The 18,232-nt window shown below is 40.2% G+C and overlaps 1 protein-coding gene across 1 annotated transcript in view; it reads right to left on the bottom strand.

Annotated features, from left to right (window-relative positions):
* patj (PATJ crumbs cell polarity complex component) overlaps window positions 1-18,232 on the bottom strand; it is a 133,404-nt gene that overhangs the window by 54,910 nt on the left and 60,262 nt on the right. The gene's annotated exons all lie outside the window — the stretch shown is intronic.

Raw genomic sequence — 18,232 nt, 5'->3', positions numbered from 1 at the left:
TCATGAAACAGCTGCCGATTCCCCCACCTATACTAGATACTCTAAAGCTGTCCTGCTCATCAAACTGCTTCAGAGATATAAAATCCCACCTTTGCAGAAAGCGACTGCTGAGGTAAGGCATTCTGCCTTTAATATATGTACATAACCTGTCAAGCATTCAGCGACTGTCTAATGAATAATGATGTTTGGTGCATTAAACCGAACCCTCCACCACTAAACACCCACTGAAGAAGGGCCACTCACAGTCTGGAACCAAGAAAACCAGGGAGGACGAGAAGAATGAGACGACGAAGAGGGGGAGAAAGAGAGATTAAGAAACAGCCATTAATATTTAAGAAGTAGAAGACAAAACTGTTCACTTCACTCGTAAATGTTAGGTTTCCTTGATTAATCAGCGCTCGTTCTTGTTTATTCCATATATGAAGAGATAACACTGACAGCAACACTGCAGAGAATACTTCTCATTAGCTCTGCTTCATTATGGCTCTTAATTAAGGCCGGTCTGAAGAAGACTGAGGCGGCTCACCAATTTGCCAGAGCGATGAGTTACGTTCCTTCAAAAAAAAAAAAAAAAAAAAACAGGAATACAAAGTGAAGAATTTGACTCTAATAAGTCTTTCATTCACCGCTCAGACACAAGAAGAAACAACCTGTAATTATTTGGAGTATAAAAAGCAGAATATGAATGAAATGCATCTGTTGTTGTAAAATAACAACAACAATAATAAAAGTATTACTATTACAAATTAAATTATAAATTATTTCAAAATGCTTATATATATATATATATATATGTATATGTACTGTATGTATATATGGCTACTTCCACCATGTCACAAAGCTCTAATCATTTCAAATTGGTTTCTTGAACATGACAATGAGTTCACTGTACTAAAATGGCCTCCACAGTCACCAGATCTCAACCCAATAGAGCATCTTTGGGATGTGGTGGAACGGGAGATTCGCATCATGGATGTGCAGCCGACAAATCTGCGGCAACTGTGTGATGCCATCATGTCAATATGGACCAAACTCCCTGAGGAATGCTTCCAGCACCTTGTTGAATCTATGCCACGAAGAATTGAGGCAGTTCTGAAGGCAAAAGGGGGTCCAACCCGTTACTAGCATGGGGTACCTAATAAAGTGGCCGGTGAGTGTATGTGTGTGTGTGTGTGTGTGTATAACCAATAACCATAACGCGTTGTTCATTATAGACGTGGGATTATGAATTATATTGAGAACGTCGTATTATGGGGGGCCAAACAGGAAATAATTAAATGTAATCCTGAATATATAGTTAAAACTCTGAATATATAAATGTAAATCCCGAATATATAGTTAAAACTCTGAATATATAAATGTAATCCTGAATATATAAATGTAATTCTGAATATATAAATGTAAATCCCGAATATATAGTTAAAACTCTGAATATATAAATGTAATTCTGAATATATAAACGTAAATCCCGAATATATAGTTAAAACTCTGAATATATAAATGTAATTCTGAATATATAAATGTAAATCCCGAATATATAGTTAAAACTCTGAATATATAAATGTAATTCTGAATATATAAATGTAAATCCTGAATATATAGTTAAAACTCTGAATATATAGATGTAATTCTGAATATATAAATGTAAATCCCGAATATATAGTTAAAACTCTGAATATATAAATGTAAATCCCGAATATATAGTTAAAACTCTGAATATATAAATGTAATCCTGAATATATAGTTATAACTCTGAATTATATTCTGAATTAACTCTGCCGGTCGATGCCGACGATTCTGGCCACGGAGAGACATTTGTGGTTGAACCTGGCCGACATCGGGAAGAAAGAGAAAGGCTTTCTCCTCGATTCGCTGGTTTCGCCCTCTGAGCTTTTCTCTGCTATTTAGAGGCGTTCTCCGTGGTGGCGGTGGTTGGAAAGTTCAGGGAGGCGAAGGCGCGTTCAGCTGTATCCAGGACATACATACCGCTGAGATCCGTGTCCACGCCCAGACAGATGGGAGGGCCTGGCCTATCATGGTCCGAGGACCTTAGATGGGGCCAGAGAGCCAGTGTCACCTCTCGTGCGCCTCCTCCGTGGAGTAGTAAGTCGCAGAGGAGGCGCGACTCCCACAAGAAGAGGGATCTGAGGGAGGGGATCCAGCACAAACGCACATTGCATCGGTCATGGATCATTTCCCTGAGGGCGTGATTATATCTTAGCCCTTTCCAGGGCCGCCCACAGAAATGACTGGGCCCCTGAAAAGGTCCAGTGAATGGGCCCTCCCCAAATCTGCAATAGGCTACTCATATCATACGTGTCGTGTGCTCTCTTTCTCTCCTACATTAACACATACATTTAACTGAGAGAGACTTACTCGGTGATGGGGTACACACACACACACACACACACACACAGGGCTCTCAAGTGTCACGCATTGAGCATGACAGTCACTAATTTCGGTCTTTTGTCACGCACTCCCGCCACACATTGTATTTCTCACACGGAAAAACGATTTATAATATATTTAATATGTCGCAGCGCCCAAAATGTCTCTGGCCGCGCCGCTCTCACTTTGGACCGGCAGGAATCACGCGCGTCTCCCCTACACAAAAGCCAATCAGAAAATAGCACTATTATATCTGGGTATGATTTAACGCAACAACCAATGGGAAAAAAATAAAAAATTTCATGCAACAACTTATTCCCGCGACCTGTCCAATATCTAATGGTGTGTTCACACCGAACGCGAATTTAATTATTTGCGCGAGTAGATTACATACAAAGTCAATGCAAAGACGTGAATAGACGCATCATTCGCGCCGGGCGTAGCGAATGACGCGAATTGGGCGACGCGTTTGCCGCGAACGTCTTCCACGCAAGTTGAAAAATTTGAACTTGAGTGGAAGATTCAAGCGTCTAACTAGAGCGTTCGGTGTAAACACACCATAAGGCTGCCACTCTGCAGAAGCAAATTCCATCCTATCTTTGATATGTTGGAGTAGTTTTAGCCGGACAGTGCACATGACAACTGCTGTAAATGACATGAAATATTCTCTCAGTCCTCGCGCATCTGATAAGGCCTCATTAGATAATTTACAGGACGATTTTAGGCAATCGATTGCTTCAATCACACTGGGGAGGTGGTGAGCAATAGGTCTTACTTTTTCTTTTACTGTCTATGGTCTTACTGCGTCAATTCGCGCACTCCATCGTGTGTTACTCACTTGCGCTGCTGCCCGCGAAGCACTGCCGTTTTGACTTTGCGTTATGTAGGCTACAACAAAAAATAGCCTACTCAGACCATTTTCAGGAGAGGGGTGTTTCATTATGACACAGGCTACATTTTACTCAAGCAACATTAAATAAAATGCTTTTTTTTTCACTTTCTACAATAAATGGTGCTGTTTTGGTTAAAAATAAAATATGGTAACCTTTGCTTATATTTAGGATGAACATAATTATTGCTGGACTGCATGGGCCCCCCCTAGCGGCAGGGCCCCAGAAAACGTTCCCCTTTATCCCCCCTTGTGGACGGCCCTGGCCCTTTCCTCTCTTCCCCGACTCCCCTGGCGCTTCTTACATCAGGCCTGAGGCTGGGCTCATGGTTAGAACAATGTTCTGATGGCCCGCCTCGGCTTGGTTAGTGAGAGTGCCTCTTTCAGGTATGTAAAGGTGGTAGACCCCATGTTCAAGAAGAACTGTCTGGTGAGTCTTCACTTCGCACGCCACAGGTGAGCTGCGGGTCTTTCAAAGAGTATTTTTTGAGATTAAAAAAATAATATGTTTCTCTTTACAGACCTCGTTCCCTGTATAGAGTTATGGGGCCATGTCAAGGTAATAAGGTAAGAGAACTTTATTGGATTATCAGGGCCCTGAAGTTCCCCGTTAGGTGGCCAGAACGATAACTATGTTAGCCTTCGGGCTATTAGCCACCTCAGGGTAGAGTAGTTGGTCTCTCTCTGATAGAATGTTTTACTTAGAGTGTTGACTGACGCTAGAGCTTCAGATAGATCTTATGTCCGGCCCATGGGACCGTTTTGACTTTTCTGAGTATTTCGCCCCTTGAGCTCTGTTGAGTTTTCATTAGGTTGAGCGTTTCTGCAGCCCTTTGTATGGAATAATACAGACTATATTCTTTAGTAGGCTGTGGCTCCTCCGAGCCCTCAGATGCTTACAGGCTGGCCCTCACCAGGGCCGCCTCTGTAGCTGGCCTAGGCTGTGCCAGGGATATTAGAGGCGTTCTGCTAAAATTAGCATTTCTTCCTCTGACCCTTCACTTTGTGAATGTAGGTTTCTGGCATCGCTGTATAAACAGCCTCCTCCCATGGGAGTCGTTAGGCCAAGGCCCGCCCCCTTCTCTGCATTCTGGGGTGACTAGAGTAATGCAGCGTGGTGCAGAGGATGGTTTATAAGGACATGGTAGGCCTCAGTTAGGCCTCCGTGGTATATAAGTCCTTTTGAGCAGGGTTAGGGCGTCTTTCGCTTCACGAAGAAGACTGGGTCTCCTGCCCGACCCTGCCGCGCAGAACTGGCCTACGGATTTAGGCCGCCAGTATGGGCTTCACTTACCTCGCTGAGCTACTGCTCGAGCGCCGGGTTGTAGGTGGTTGGCTTTCATTCAAGCCCCACTCCCCTAGGTTGGGCACAGATACATTTTTGTCACCCCTAGAGCCGCTGGCAGGCCCGCCCCCTGGTAACCTCAGGGTGAGGTGTGAGTATTCCCCTGTGATTCAGGGTAGGTCTGAGTACGTCACTCCCAGTTCTGTTTATCCTACCTCGCACCACTATGGCTCGGGTCGAGTATGAAGTAAGCCTTCACTTCTTCTTTGGTCGAAGTACGCTCCCCTGTAGCCAGAGCATTGCCCTGAGCTGACGCCCATGCATAGATGGTAGGCCCCTGACTAACTGGGGCCTCCGTTGAGTCAGAGTGGCGTATGTTGTACTCCCCTTGTTTTTAAAGGTGCTAAGCTCTCTTGCTGAGTACACTGCCGTGGGCAATGTGATTAGGCACCAGGATGCTGTAGGCGCTGTGTAAACAGCTTATCTGCCAACGAAGGCTGCGCCATCAGGTAGTAGGCCTCAGCAGGCCTCCTTGTATGGGCAGCCCCCAAGAGGGCGCTGTAGGCTACTTCTCGAGATAAATGGTTGGCCTTGGTGGTTCGGGCAGTTGACTCACCGGTGGGTAGTAGGCCTTAAACAGGCCTCCTCGGAGGTGAGTCCCAACATAGTGGGACATACTTTATAGCCGCTACAGGTAGCTAGCCGTACTAGGTCTCCTGTGGGTGGGCCCAATAGTTACGTTGGTGTAGTATGGTTCCCAACAGTGTTCCTTTGTAGCAGAATTGACTTGCTATCAGATAGTAGGCCCAACCAGGCCTCCCTGATAGGCAAGTCCCCAGCTGGCTGGCCTTAGCAGGCCGCCTTGGAACTGTCACCCGGACTCAGCTACCAGTTGCTATCAGGTGGTAGGCCCCTCAGGCCTCCCTGAAGGTGAATTCCCACTTAAGATGGTTATCAGGTAGTAGGCCTCACCCGGCCTCCCTGAAGGCGAATCCCCACCTACAGTACATTGGCTATCAGGTAGTAGGCCTCACCAGGCCTCCCTGGAGACAAGCCCAAGGACAGACAACTGGACAGCTAGCCTGACTTACTATCGGGTAGCAGAAAAAAGCTCCCAGATATTATGGCTGTCAGGTAGTAGGCCTCACCAGGCCTCCCTGGAGACAAGCCCAAGGACAGACAACTGGACAGCTAGCCTGACTTACTATCGGGTAGCAGAAAAAAGCTCCCAGATATTATGGCTGTCAGGTAGTAGGCCTCACCAGGCCTCCCTGAAGACGAGTTCCCACATGCTGTAAATATCAGGTAGCAGGCCTCACCAGGCCTCCCTGAGGGTGAGGTCCCCACGTACTATCGTTATCAGGTAGTAGGCCTCACCAGGCCTCCTTATGAGTGGTTCCCTAGCGGTGCTGGGTTCAGGAAGCTAGTGGCCTCTTGCTATCTTTTCAGCTGGCCTTATCAGGCAGCTGCTGAAGGCGAGCTTGCGCCCTGGCTCGACTAAAGTGTTCATTCTCTGCTACTGGTTCCCTCCCGGAACCTCTTTCCTGCCTACAGCCTGGTTTTGCCTACCAGGCGGACCATGTGCTCCCCTCATTGAGGGTCACTATGAGCAGGCGGACCCCTGAGTCTGGTCAGACAGTCGCAGGCCTCTCGTGAGGTCTCCCAGTTAGATCAGTCCTTAGGCCTTCACAGGCCTCCTCAGTATTTGAAACACAGACACTGGGTTGATCCGTGGATCGAGTAGAGAAACTCCCCTCGCTAGCAAGGGTTGTAAAGCACTATGCTGAGTCATACTCTCCGGGATATCCCGTCTCTGAGATCCGGGCCGAGTGGTTCACTGCCAGCTTCGCAGTCCCTCGGGTTGGATGCCTTACCTAAAGGCATATTCCAGAGGCTCTGTCTTCGGACAGACAGGAAGTGGCCAGACTAAGTGTCAGGCCGTCCTGGTGGCATTTCGGGGTGAGTACGTTCCCCTGAATAGTGACTGGCTGGGGTTCCTTCGGGTTCCCTTGCCACATTCCCTAGAAGGGACCCCTTCTAATTGAAGTTCTGGTCCTAGGCCTTTGAGCAGGCCCAGGTAGGCCTTTCATTTAACTATGTTTATGGAGGTTTTCCTGTGAGGCTTATAGCTTAGGCTATGACCGTAGGGAATGATGTCACTGACAGCCCAGTGTGACCTGAGGGTGAGTGGTTCTAGCATTTCATTTGAATTTGCTGGTTCGGACAGTTGTCACTGCCTGAGGGCATGCACTCCCCTTAGCATGGCGGCGTGGGTATATCGTTCCCCAAAGCATCATTTGACGCAGTGCAAGTTCCCTTCGAAAGGGAGCGTCTCAGGTTACGACTGTAACCTATGTTCCCTGAGAACAGGGAACGAGACACTGCGTCTCCTTGCCATGCCTCGGGGCCTGCCTGCCGTACAGTCCCTTCAGACAAAAAGGTGATTTGTCATGTTTGCAAGGCGCCCTTATATACTTCCAGGTCGCACGTTAATCATTCACGTTAATGATTCACGGGCTGTCGCCGGTCAATGTGATTGACGTGATTTGATAGTGATTTCACACACCTGTCATGCCTGAGGCGTTCCCCAAAGCGTCATTCGACGCAGTGTGAGTTCCCTTCGAAAGGGAACTGGACAGGACTAAACCAAATACACAATAATGGGGGGAACACAAGACAGACAGGAACAAGACATGAACCCACACCGTGACAATAGTACAGTAGCCTACGTTACACTGAGATTTCATGTCGGAGCTGGATTTGAGCGCTTGGGCCGCAAGTGATTGAGTGGAGCGCATTGGCATAGAGCGGAATATTGAGCGAGCTCACATGCTGAGTTATAACTATATATTCAGGATTTACATTTATATATTCAGAGTTTAAACTATATATTCGGGATTTACATTTATATATTCAGAATTACATTTATATATTCGGGATTTACATTTATATATTCGGGATTTACATTTATATATTCAGAGTTTTAACTATATATTCGGGATTTACATTTATATATTCAGAGTTTTAACTATATATTCGGGATTTACATTTATATATTCAGAATTACATTTATATATTCAGAGTTTTAACTATATATTCGGGATTTACATTGAATATATAAATGTAATTCTGAATATATAAATGTAATTCTGAATATATAAATGTAAATCCCGAATATATAGTTATAACTCTGAATATATAAATGTAATTCTGAATATATAAATGTAAATCCCGAATATATAGTTGAAACTCTGAATATATAAATGTAATTCTGAATATATAAGAGTTTCAACTATATATTCGGGATTTACATTTATATATTCAGAATTACATTTATATATTCAGAGTTATAACTATATATTCGGGATTTACATTTATATATTCAGAATTACATTTATATATTCAGAGTTATAACTATATATTCGGGATTTACATTTATATATTCAGAATTACATTTATATATTCAGAGTTATAACTATATATTCGGGATTTACATTTATATATTCAGAGTTATAACTATATATTCAGGATTACATTTATATATTCAGACTTTTAACTATATATTCGGGATTTACATTTATATATTCAGAGTTTTAACTATATATTCAGGATTACATTTAATTATTTCCTGTTTGGCCCCCCATATCGTGTATATATATATATATATATATATATATATAGACAGTGGTTAAATTGGCTTTTATCGGGAGGGGAACCCTTATTTACGGTGAATGGTCATCATTCACCGTAAATAAGGGTTCCCGTAAAATGACTTAATGTGTCTTTACACCAAAGAGGCTCTTTTTCCAGTATTAATGTGTAAGGTAGGGTTGAGTACTTATTTAAACAAAGAGAAATACTTTACAATGCACTTTTTTTTTTAACCTTTAAAGGGGTCATATAATGCCATTTTTGTACAAGCTAATATGATTCTTTAGAGTCTAAATTAAAACTTTGTAATATAATTTAATTAGAAATTCTCATTAGTATTGTAAGAAAACACTTATTTTACTTGGTCAAAAACAGCTCTGTTTTCAGCACGCCGTTTCAGTGCATATGACTTTAAATGATAATGAGCTTTGCTCACCCCGCCTCTCTGTTCTATGTACACCGTTTGTAACACAATAACCATAACGCGTTGTTCATTATAGACGTGGGATTATGAATTATATTGAGAACGTCGTACATAGAAAACATGCCGTAATGTACCCTGAGTGTAAACCTTAAACGCATTCATTGTGAAGCGTGCAAGCGATTTGCAAAGATTCATATAAATATTAAAGATTAATAAAACGTTACACTCACTTCAGTTATTTTTGAGGTTCAGCAGAAACACGAATAGTTGGTACCGGTCCAGGAGCAGCTTCTTAGCAAAACCAGCTTTATACTGATCCTCATTTATAAAGCAGTCTGGTGTGTGAAATGATTCGCGCAAACATGAAAGCATTGACGTTGCTCGTGGGGAATATTCCCTTCGAAAACAAACTCAGCCACTGCGTCTTCAGCGGTTCGGATTTAGGAACATCAAAATGACTGCTTTGTTCGTTATTGCACCCAAGAACAGAACACCACAATCGCTTAGACGGTATTCTGCTCATAGACAGTGCTCCAGCATATCAACAATGACCGCGCCGGTCCGCGCAGACTATGATTGACAGCTGGCTCACGAGCAAGGGCGGGTCTGTGTTGAAACCCGGCTGTCAATCAACAATCACGGGAGGGCGTGCGAGCTTGTGACGTCACACGGTCGAACGGCTCGATTTGAGGCAGGGGAAAACATATAAGGAGATTAAAACAAAAACACTGGATGGATTTTTATCATTTTATGATGGTTGTGTACAGGCACTGCCAACACACATTTCAGTACAATCAACTTGTAAAAGTGCATGTACCATTATATGACCCCTTTAATGTTAACAGACAGCAACGGATTTCACCCTCGGGAAATGTATGAAATTGAACATGTTTGAAAATATTGGCTGGCAAATATCTTTTAAAACAAGAAAATTATGTTGATTTAAAAGAATCAGGGGCAATTTCTTTGGCAGTTTGTTGTTTGATTTAATCACACTGACACGCAGGGCCGTACGGGGATTTTTATAAATAAAAGTTCCCAAAAATTATCTTGCTAGGGGTGTTTGGGGGCATGCCCCCCCAAGAAAATTGTGATTTTCCTGATCTCGACATGTCCATTTTAAGGTGTTTTGAAGGCCCCCCCCAAAAAAGGACAACAGTAGCTTTAAAAGCATGTCAGTGGTCAGTAGCATGAAGTAGGCCTATTTGATCAGATAACAGATTCTTTAACATGAGAATCAGTTTAAATGTCGCAATGAGTGATCCACACTATAAAATGGAAATGCAGAATGTTTATGCATATTGTTGACAATACACAATCACATATTCGAAACGGGAATGTCCTTAAATAAGGAATGATTCAAGGATTATTTTGTAGATGTTACATTTCAAACAAACGCCAAAGCAATCATTCTGTGCCCAGAGGCATATGAGCAATTAGTATGAGCCAAAGCCATAGAGAGTTCTGAATGTGGTTTTTGTTTCTCTCTATGGCTCTGGTATGAGCATCAAAGATCAGTTTCAGCTACTTTTTCTTTCTTAAATTGATCAATATTTTTGGACTAGCTAATCTGTTCATTTAATCAATGGTTCAATTGTTCACTCATAAAGACAGTCACTTGTCGCCGCCTTCTGGCTAAATTATGCAAGTTGCGCTAACACGAACAAGCGGAGTGATACAAACAGTGAAAAGTCGAACACATTCGAGGTACCCAGACAGCAACATAGTGCCGGCCCAGATCCGGTACGGGTGGGTGGAATCCACATGTACCAGATGTGGCCCGGATCTGGGCCGACACTATGTCGCTGTCTGGGTAACGTTATACAAATATATTACAATAATAATGGCAATATATTTAATAGGGTGCTTGTGTTGTTAAATTGAGCTTATAGTATCCACTGTCTTTGATCAAACTGATTATTTCTGTCGATCATTTAAAACTTCTATCGACAAACAGCTGTTTAGATTAGCTACTTGCATCTTATCTCGCACGGTATGCCCGTTGTGAAGCGTGAAGCGTCGCATTGGGATTCGCGCTCGGCTTGCGCTTCTGTGAACATAAATCCCACTTGCTTTGATTGGACTCAAACATTTTGACATTGACGTGCGGGTGAGTGCTGAAGCAGCTCAGACAAGAAGGTCAGTTATCGTTGCGATGGGCGAATCATTGCAGCACCAAATTCGAGTTAATATTAGCCAATTATTTCATAACTTTCATTATATACACTCAACAAATTTTATATATTTAGTGCTGAAGGAGACGGAGCTGAGCTCCGGCAGGGTGTGTTGTGGACCCGAGGAGGCGGAGCTGTGCTCCGGTGCGCTCCGCCCCAATTTAACCTATGTATATAGATATATAGATAGATAGCTTAGCTGTGATGCTGAATGAAAATATTATTATAAATTAAATTATAAACTATTATTTTTTAAATGCTAATTGATACAATATAAATAACTTGAAATTGATATTTTAATACTAATAGTAATATGAATGAAAAAGTGTATTGTATTCAAAGAAAAACAAAATCAGCATTTGAAAATTATTAAATGCTGAATAAAACTAACATAATAATAATAATTATGATTAATACATATATTAATTTAACAAATTAATAGGCTAGTGCCAATTGTATCAAATTTCTGGCCTGGCTAAAACAAATCTATTGGTGGTCAACATAAAGCAGCGAAGCTCTAACCAGTTCAGTTCTATGAGTTGATTTATTTGTGTGGTTTGAGGTTCTAACATCTGTGTACTGATGAAGCATTTTTGCGGCAGTGAAAATTTTCAGATCAGCTTTGAAAAAAGAAAAACTCGTTGGAAGCACGATTCCAACTTTTCCTCATGGAGGATTTATAGATTTGGCAAAGCGCTATGCAGACTTCAGAGAGGTTGACTGATTTCTACTGGACGTGAAAACTGGAGCAGCCAATGAAATATTCAGGGCCAGTTTGAGCAATTCCATGAAATCCGATGAGGCGATCTTGAAACCCTTCTTTCACAGAGACATTCCATTATAGACGGCTAATCATCAAACGAACAAAAAATAGAATCAAAATATAGCACGGCTATTACATATTTTTGACACGTGCCAGGGCAATATCATGGTTTAAGAGGAAAAAAACTCAAGAAGTGATGTCATCATGGTCACATTTCTGCCAAAGTAAGGTAAGAGTTCAGGAGAGGTCCCTGTGAAGAGGAAATGATTCAGCCATAGAGGTGCAGAGGGAGGACGGCAGCTCTCACAGTGATGCTTGTATAGTTAGCTGCTGTTTGGCAGCAGTCCATTTGAATCCAGTGCACTAAACCACTGACGTGCACTAAACCACTGACGTGCTGTGCCGTCCCTGGACACACTCGGCACAGGCCTCACACAAACACACGAGTGCGCATGCGTGAGAACGTACACGCAGCAGGAGGACCGGACAGCCTGCCAAACTCCTAGAATCACTGGAGTTATTAATCATGCAGCAGTAATTACAGTAGGCAGGGTGAGGAAGTGACTGCAGTGGCCACTCATACATGCACACAAGCACACCACAGGAGAAAATATGGACTGATCAGAGATTGTGAAGAACATGAGGAAAGTTGCTGATCAAATCAACAGGGTGAGTGCTTTTGGTCTTGCTCGCCCTCATTATCTTCTCAAAAAGAGCGGGCTTAAACTATACCTGATGTTTTGTATGCAGGTGACAGAAATATTTCATTTTTGGCAGTTTTTTGACAAAAAAATACTTTAAATTATATACACTAAACTAGACGGAAAGAGGGACGGACAGACAGACGATAGATGATAGACAATAGAAGACAGACAGACGATAGATAATAGAAGACAGACAGAGTTACAGACAGACAGATTGATAGAATAATTATATATACATATATAAATTAAATTGCGCATTAAATATGCTCATAATAATTAAATTGAAATGTTTTGTTAACATTGTCATGACACATCTTTTGTGTCACGACAGAGAGGATTTTTGAGAATGTTTTTTAAATGTCATGAATGATAGTAAAGTAAAGACAAGACAAAAATAACGCAACAAGACTTATTTTGTCTTCATTATTGTTAACCCGGAAGAACAATATCAAAGATGAGAAGTGAAAAAAAGATTCACACTGATTTTTAAACTATTTCAATAACACTATCTTTTAACACTTTTGTTTTAATTAAAATATCATAAAAAAAACCCTGCTATGTACATAAACAACAAGGGTGAGAGAGGAAAAAAGATTCACTGGCTTTAAATGGAGAGTTAGTCTGTTGTATTTTCCTTTGAGCACTGATGGTGAATCTTTCACCCAGTCACTTTTAAAGGAGATATGATCTCCCAAGATACCTCACGAGATACCGTCTGCCAAGTTAGAAAAACGCCCTGCAGACACCTCCTGTTTTTCAGCCCAGTAAACGACGTGGACGTGGTCTCACCGCCCCAGAATTTGACAATCAGCACACAGTCTGGTCCACACTGGAGCTCATTTTGGCTAAGAAGTATCTTTGTGCGATATACTAAAATACCATATAAAATAACAAATATCAACTTTTTCCAATGACCTACTACTACTAAATGCCTTGAAAAGTGCAATATGTTTTAGATGGCCCATGGATGGGAGTCAAAAATTGTGATGCATCAAGTCCAGATGATGGATGTAGACTAGAGGATCCCAAACCACAAAACAAAACCATTCCTTCAGGGCAACTGTTAAAACTGATGTTACAAAAGATGGATCTGAACAGAAAATGGGCCTTTTGGCTTCATTGTGGGCTTTCCATTGACCATCTTGCGAGTCTCTTATAATTCATCAGGCTGACTGATGCTCTGAACTGAGATAAATAGCTGCTTCAAGGTCCCTGTTTCAACCTCAAACAATAGACAGCTTTCTCCCCTGTCTTCGCCACAGATTCGAACAGCTGGCGGCATTCACTCATTCTTGAATGCGTATAAATCTGATGCAGACGCGGCGCTACGTCCAGCATACAATATGCCAGAATATCGTAATTGCATACAGAGATTCCTAGGAGAGCAAATATGAGTTAAGCAATAACTGCTTGGTAATAGTGTGCAATTTAAAATACAAAATGAATGCGCATCAGCAAATCCTGACATAAAAGGTCGTCTTATCGCACGTCCTACATTGCAAGGCAAACGCCCTGTAATCCTATTGCGACAAGTTTTAGGCAAAGTTTTTAGATTGTGTTTATTCAACATTCAATAAATCCGACACGATATTACGCTTATCTTAATCCGCGAGCAGACGTTTTCTAATGTCGAGGGATTACGCAAACTGCTGACTAGGTTGTCCTCAACGCGCTGGAGTGGAAAAAGAAAAACCCCTCTAACTTAAGCAGTTCAGCATGTTGAGGCCTTCAGCAAAGCTCAAGTACTGACTTCCATCAAAAATTCTTTGCTTGGATTCACAGAAGCAAGTGCTTTAGATGAGGTAACCTAAAGTAATTTATCACTGACAGATGGGAAGGTAGACAAACATATGCGAACATCAAAATCACCACACCAGAAGACAAGCTTCACACTCACAGGCAGAATTCATGCCACAGATTATTTGCTGATCCAAAGTGACTAGAGCCATGAGAGGTGTTTATCATCTACAGTATTGTCTGAATCGAGGAAAAATAATGAGCAAGTAGCAGCTTAAGAAGTAGTACTTGTCAAAATGTAGCCGTGCTAGCTAAATGATAGCTGGTTACATACAAGACGTTGAGACAACAACAACAAAAACATAAGCGTCTAATTCAAGAGCTTAAGTTCATATTTGAAAGACTTTTAGAAATTTAAAATGACATTATAAAAAAACAACTGAATTAAAGATACAGTATTCTGCATAAAATGCAGAAGCTAAACGCTAACAGAAGCTAAATGCTAGTAGTCACAGTGGTTGCCTGCAGCTTTTATGCATGTTTCATCACTTTGTCGTCCGAACTGTGGAGAACGTGGTAAATAATGAGCTGAAACTAGCAAATAGCTGCTTAAGGAGGAGTACTTTACATGAATCTTTTTGGCTAAATGGTAGCTAGTTATAGCCTACACACAAGTTGGACAGAACAACAAAAACAAAGTGTTCAAGATTCAAGATCCAAGTTCATATTTTAGAGCCTCAGGATGTTGACTTTTACTTTAAAATCACTATAAGAACAATTGAACTGAAGAACAGAGAAGCTAAATGCTAAAAGGAGCTAAATGCTACACAGTTACAGTGTATGCCTGCAGCTTTGAATGCATTATCCATCACATTGTTGTCTGAATCGTGGAGAATGTGGGAAATGATGAGCTGAAAATAGCAAGTAACAGCTTGAGAAGTAGATTTAGCCAAACTTTCATTTAGCCTTGATGACTAAATGGTAGCTGCTTATACAAAATGTGGACACAATAACAAAAACAAGCGTCTAGTTAAAGAGGTTAAGTTCCAAGTTCATATTTCATATCCTCAAGATGTTGACTTAAATTTAAAAATCACTTTACGAACAATTTCCATGCACCAAAGATACAATGTTGCACAAACGGAGAAGCTAAATGCTACACTGCTACAAAAATATATGAATTTAAATGTCCTAATAATACACACTTGTTTTTCATGCTAATCTGTAATTTCTACTTGTACAACACAATTTGAAACTCAAATGAAACGCATACAAACAGCTAGGAACCATTCAGTATTTATAGCAAGATGCAAAAATACTTGGCAAACTACATCCTGTATGGATTTAATTAGCAATTCTATTTTAATATGGAATGATTCCTCTATACGTGAAGGTCTGAAAGGTCATGTACAGTATTTCCCCTTGTAAGGTTCAAACCCACCTTGTTTTAGTTTCCAATCTTCCAACCACTACACCACTTCAACTGGACCTATCCTACTCGGCATCTCCTAAACACAGCACACCTCAACACAGACTCAATTTCACACTACAAGATTTTACAAGAAGGGCTCGCCGGATGGCATCCGGGAACAGAGCCAGTCAAAGGGCCGGTGGCGGACAAGAATAAAAAAGAGATTTGGAGACGCTGCACTGCCCGAACGGCATATTGAGGACCATCAAACTGGAAAGAGATTAGAGCTGCGCGCAGTGTGACGCTGAGAAAGTCTGCCAGCTCAGTCTCAGGGAATGAGATCTGCTACTGGAATGCTGTGATGAGAACGCCTCATGATGGCTACAGTTTTTTTTTAAAGATAATGTTTCTGTATGTCACTTGCTAAGACACTGGCAATGGTCGGAATAGAAGAATAGTGTAGTGCTTACTGCATATTGAGCAATATGCGCAATGATGAATGGTTCAAACAGAATATAGTAGCCACATGACCTGACCATGCTGTATGTTTAATTCAGCAGGTGCAGCCCAGTTATCATAATGGATATAAATTTCTCCTTGTCGTCTATAATACATTGCATTGTGGGATACAGTATCCAGTGAAATGCTCTGTTGTATAATGCACATTACATACTTTTTTTTGTAATTAATTGTATGACTGTATAACGTGTATGGCTGTCAATAGATCTTTTAAAAATACAGTCATTAAAGGGGGGGGGACCTTAATTACATATGTTTATTAAATAAAATTAATTGCATTTAAATCACAAATGATGATATTTGTTTATAATTAATAATTGTATTCAATCTAATATGTATTTATTAAACTATGTATTCGTATTTATTACTATTATTACTAATTAAAATAATTTAAGAAAATATTAATTTATTCAATTCAATATCTATTTAATTAACCATTATATTTGTATTTTTAATATATTTAATAATAAAATACTACTACCAATAATAACAAAATAATTTTGTTATAAATAAGTATACTAAAATACACATTAAATCGAAAGCAGTAATGCATATTTTCTTTGTAATTGATAGGGCTGTCAATTTAAGGAAATATTTGTTTGTTATTAATAAAAAGTATTCAATCCAATATGTATTTATTAAAATATAATTTATTCTTATTTATTACTATTATTAATAATGAACATAATTTAAGAAAATATTTACATATAAACAATTTTATTCAATATCTATTTATTTAACCATTATATATTTATTTTTATTTTAATATATTTAATAAATAATTAGGGGTGTGCAAAAAAATCGATTCACATTTGAATCGCGATTCAATCTTTACCGATTCAGAATCGATTCATAGAATTCCAAAAATCGATTTTTTTTTTTTTTTTTTTTATGGCGTGCACGGGCGAAGTTACAATCGGGTGAGTCGGGACTTTTACCGGTGGTCCGGTAGTGTTTCGAGGCTGCGAGGGCCGGTCTGATAAATAGTTACGTTGCAAGTTCTTGCCGCCCGCTGGTCAAACTGTGCAGCCTCTCTGCTCAACCCGTGAATAAATGCATCGATCCGCAGATCTTATGTTTGAGTTCTGTAGATCTTTTTGACAAGCGTGTCAGAGGTTATGGGTTCTAAACCGCACTCGTATAGTTTTTTCTCTCTCTCATCAAAACCGAATATGTTCATCACGTTTGTGTGCATTTTATTTTGTCATTTCACCGGAACCACAACGGCGATATGAAGCGCGCGTCCGAGGGAATACTGCGCGAGCCACTGAACACTGTATCCATGACACATAGCAGCGGACGCGAGCGCGCAGCTTGATTTCAAAAACAACAGATCTCTTATTTAATAGCGAACTAAATGAATGCTCTGCTAGTTAACTGGAGATACCCGCAAATTACGCCTATGAACGACTTCACTGGATCTAAACAAATCAATCTAACCATAGATGTTACCAGTTGCAGTGGCTTTTTAAAATCTATTTAAAATAATTTCGCAAGGGTTCTATGACATTAGTAGCTTAGCTATATATTTTTAGGAAGTTCAATGTGCCCAGTCGAGTTCACATTTCAACAGTCAACCTAGCTGAAGTACTCCTTAAACCACATTTAGCATAATTGTTTGTTTGATCTGACTACAGCACTTTAAAGCTAAATGTAAAAGCTTTTTATTTAAGTTTTATTTTTAAACTTGAATTAAATGTATTTGAAAGCTGGCCAAAGCTTGGCACTTTGCACTTTTTAGTTGCAAAAGTTTTTAATTTTTGTATGATGACATATAAAGTAATATCAAACTACATTTAATTTGTTGTGGGTTTTTTTCTTTTAAATTGTGTCTACTGCAATCAATCACATAGGAAAAAGTAAACTACATTTATATAGCCTACTGCGAATCGTTTTTTGAATCGAGAATCGTTTTTGAATCGAAAATCGATTTTGAATCGAATCTTGAGACAAAAAATCGGTATCGAATCGAATCGTGACATTTTCCGAATCGTGCACCCCTATAAATAATTATTAGTTTTATTATGCAACGAAGCACATATAGATCAAGATCAAATGTTTCTGCAATTAGCCTTCTTCAGTGAATCATCTACTAATACTACTAATAAAAAAATAAGAATAATTTTGATATAATTAAGTATACTAAAATACATATAAAATCGACAGCTGTAATGCACACTATATTCCATGAATACACATATCTGAACAACATATTTTCTTTGTAATTTATAGGGCTGTCAATTTAAGGAAATATTTATTAATATTCATAATTTTATTCAATTAAATA

This window comes from Rhinichthys klamathensis, unplaced genomic scaffold (genome assembly GCF_029890125.1).
Source record: "Rhinichthys klamathensis goyatoka isolate OS25496 unplaced genomic scaffold, OSU_Roscu_1.1 h1tg000127l_1, whole genome shotgun sequence".
Lineage (NCBI taxonomy): Eukaryota > Metazoa > Chordata > Actinopteri > Cypriniformes > Leuciscidae > Rhinichthys > Rhinichthys klamathensis.
This window is presented reverse-complemented; position numbering and strand designations above follow the sequence as displayed.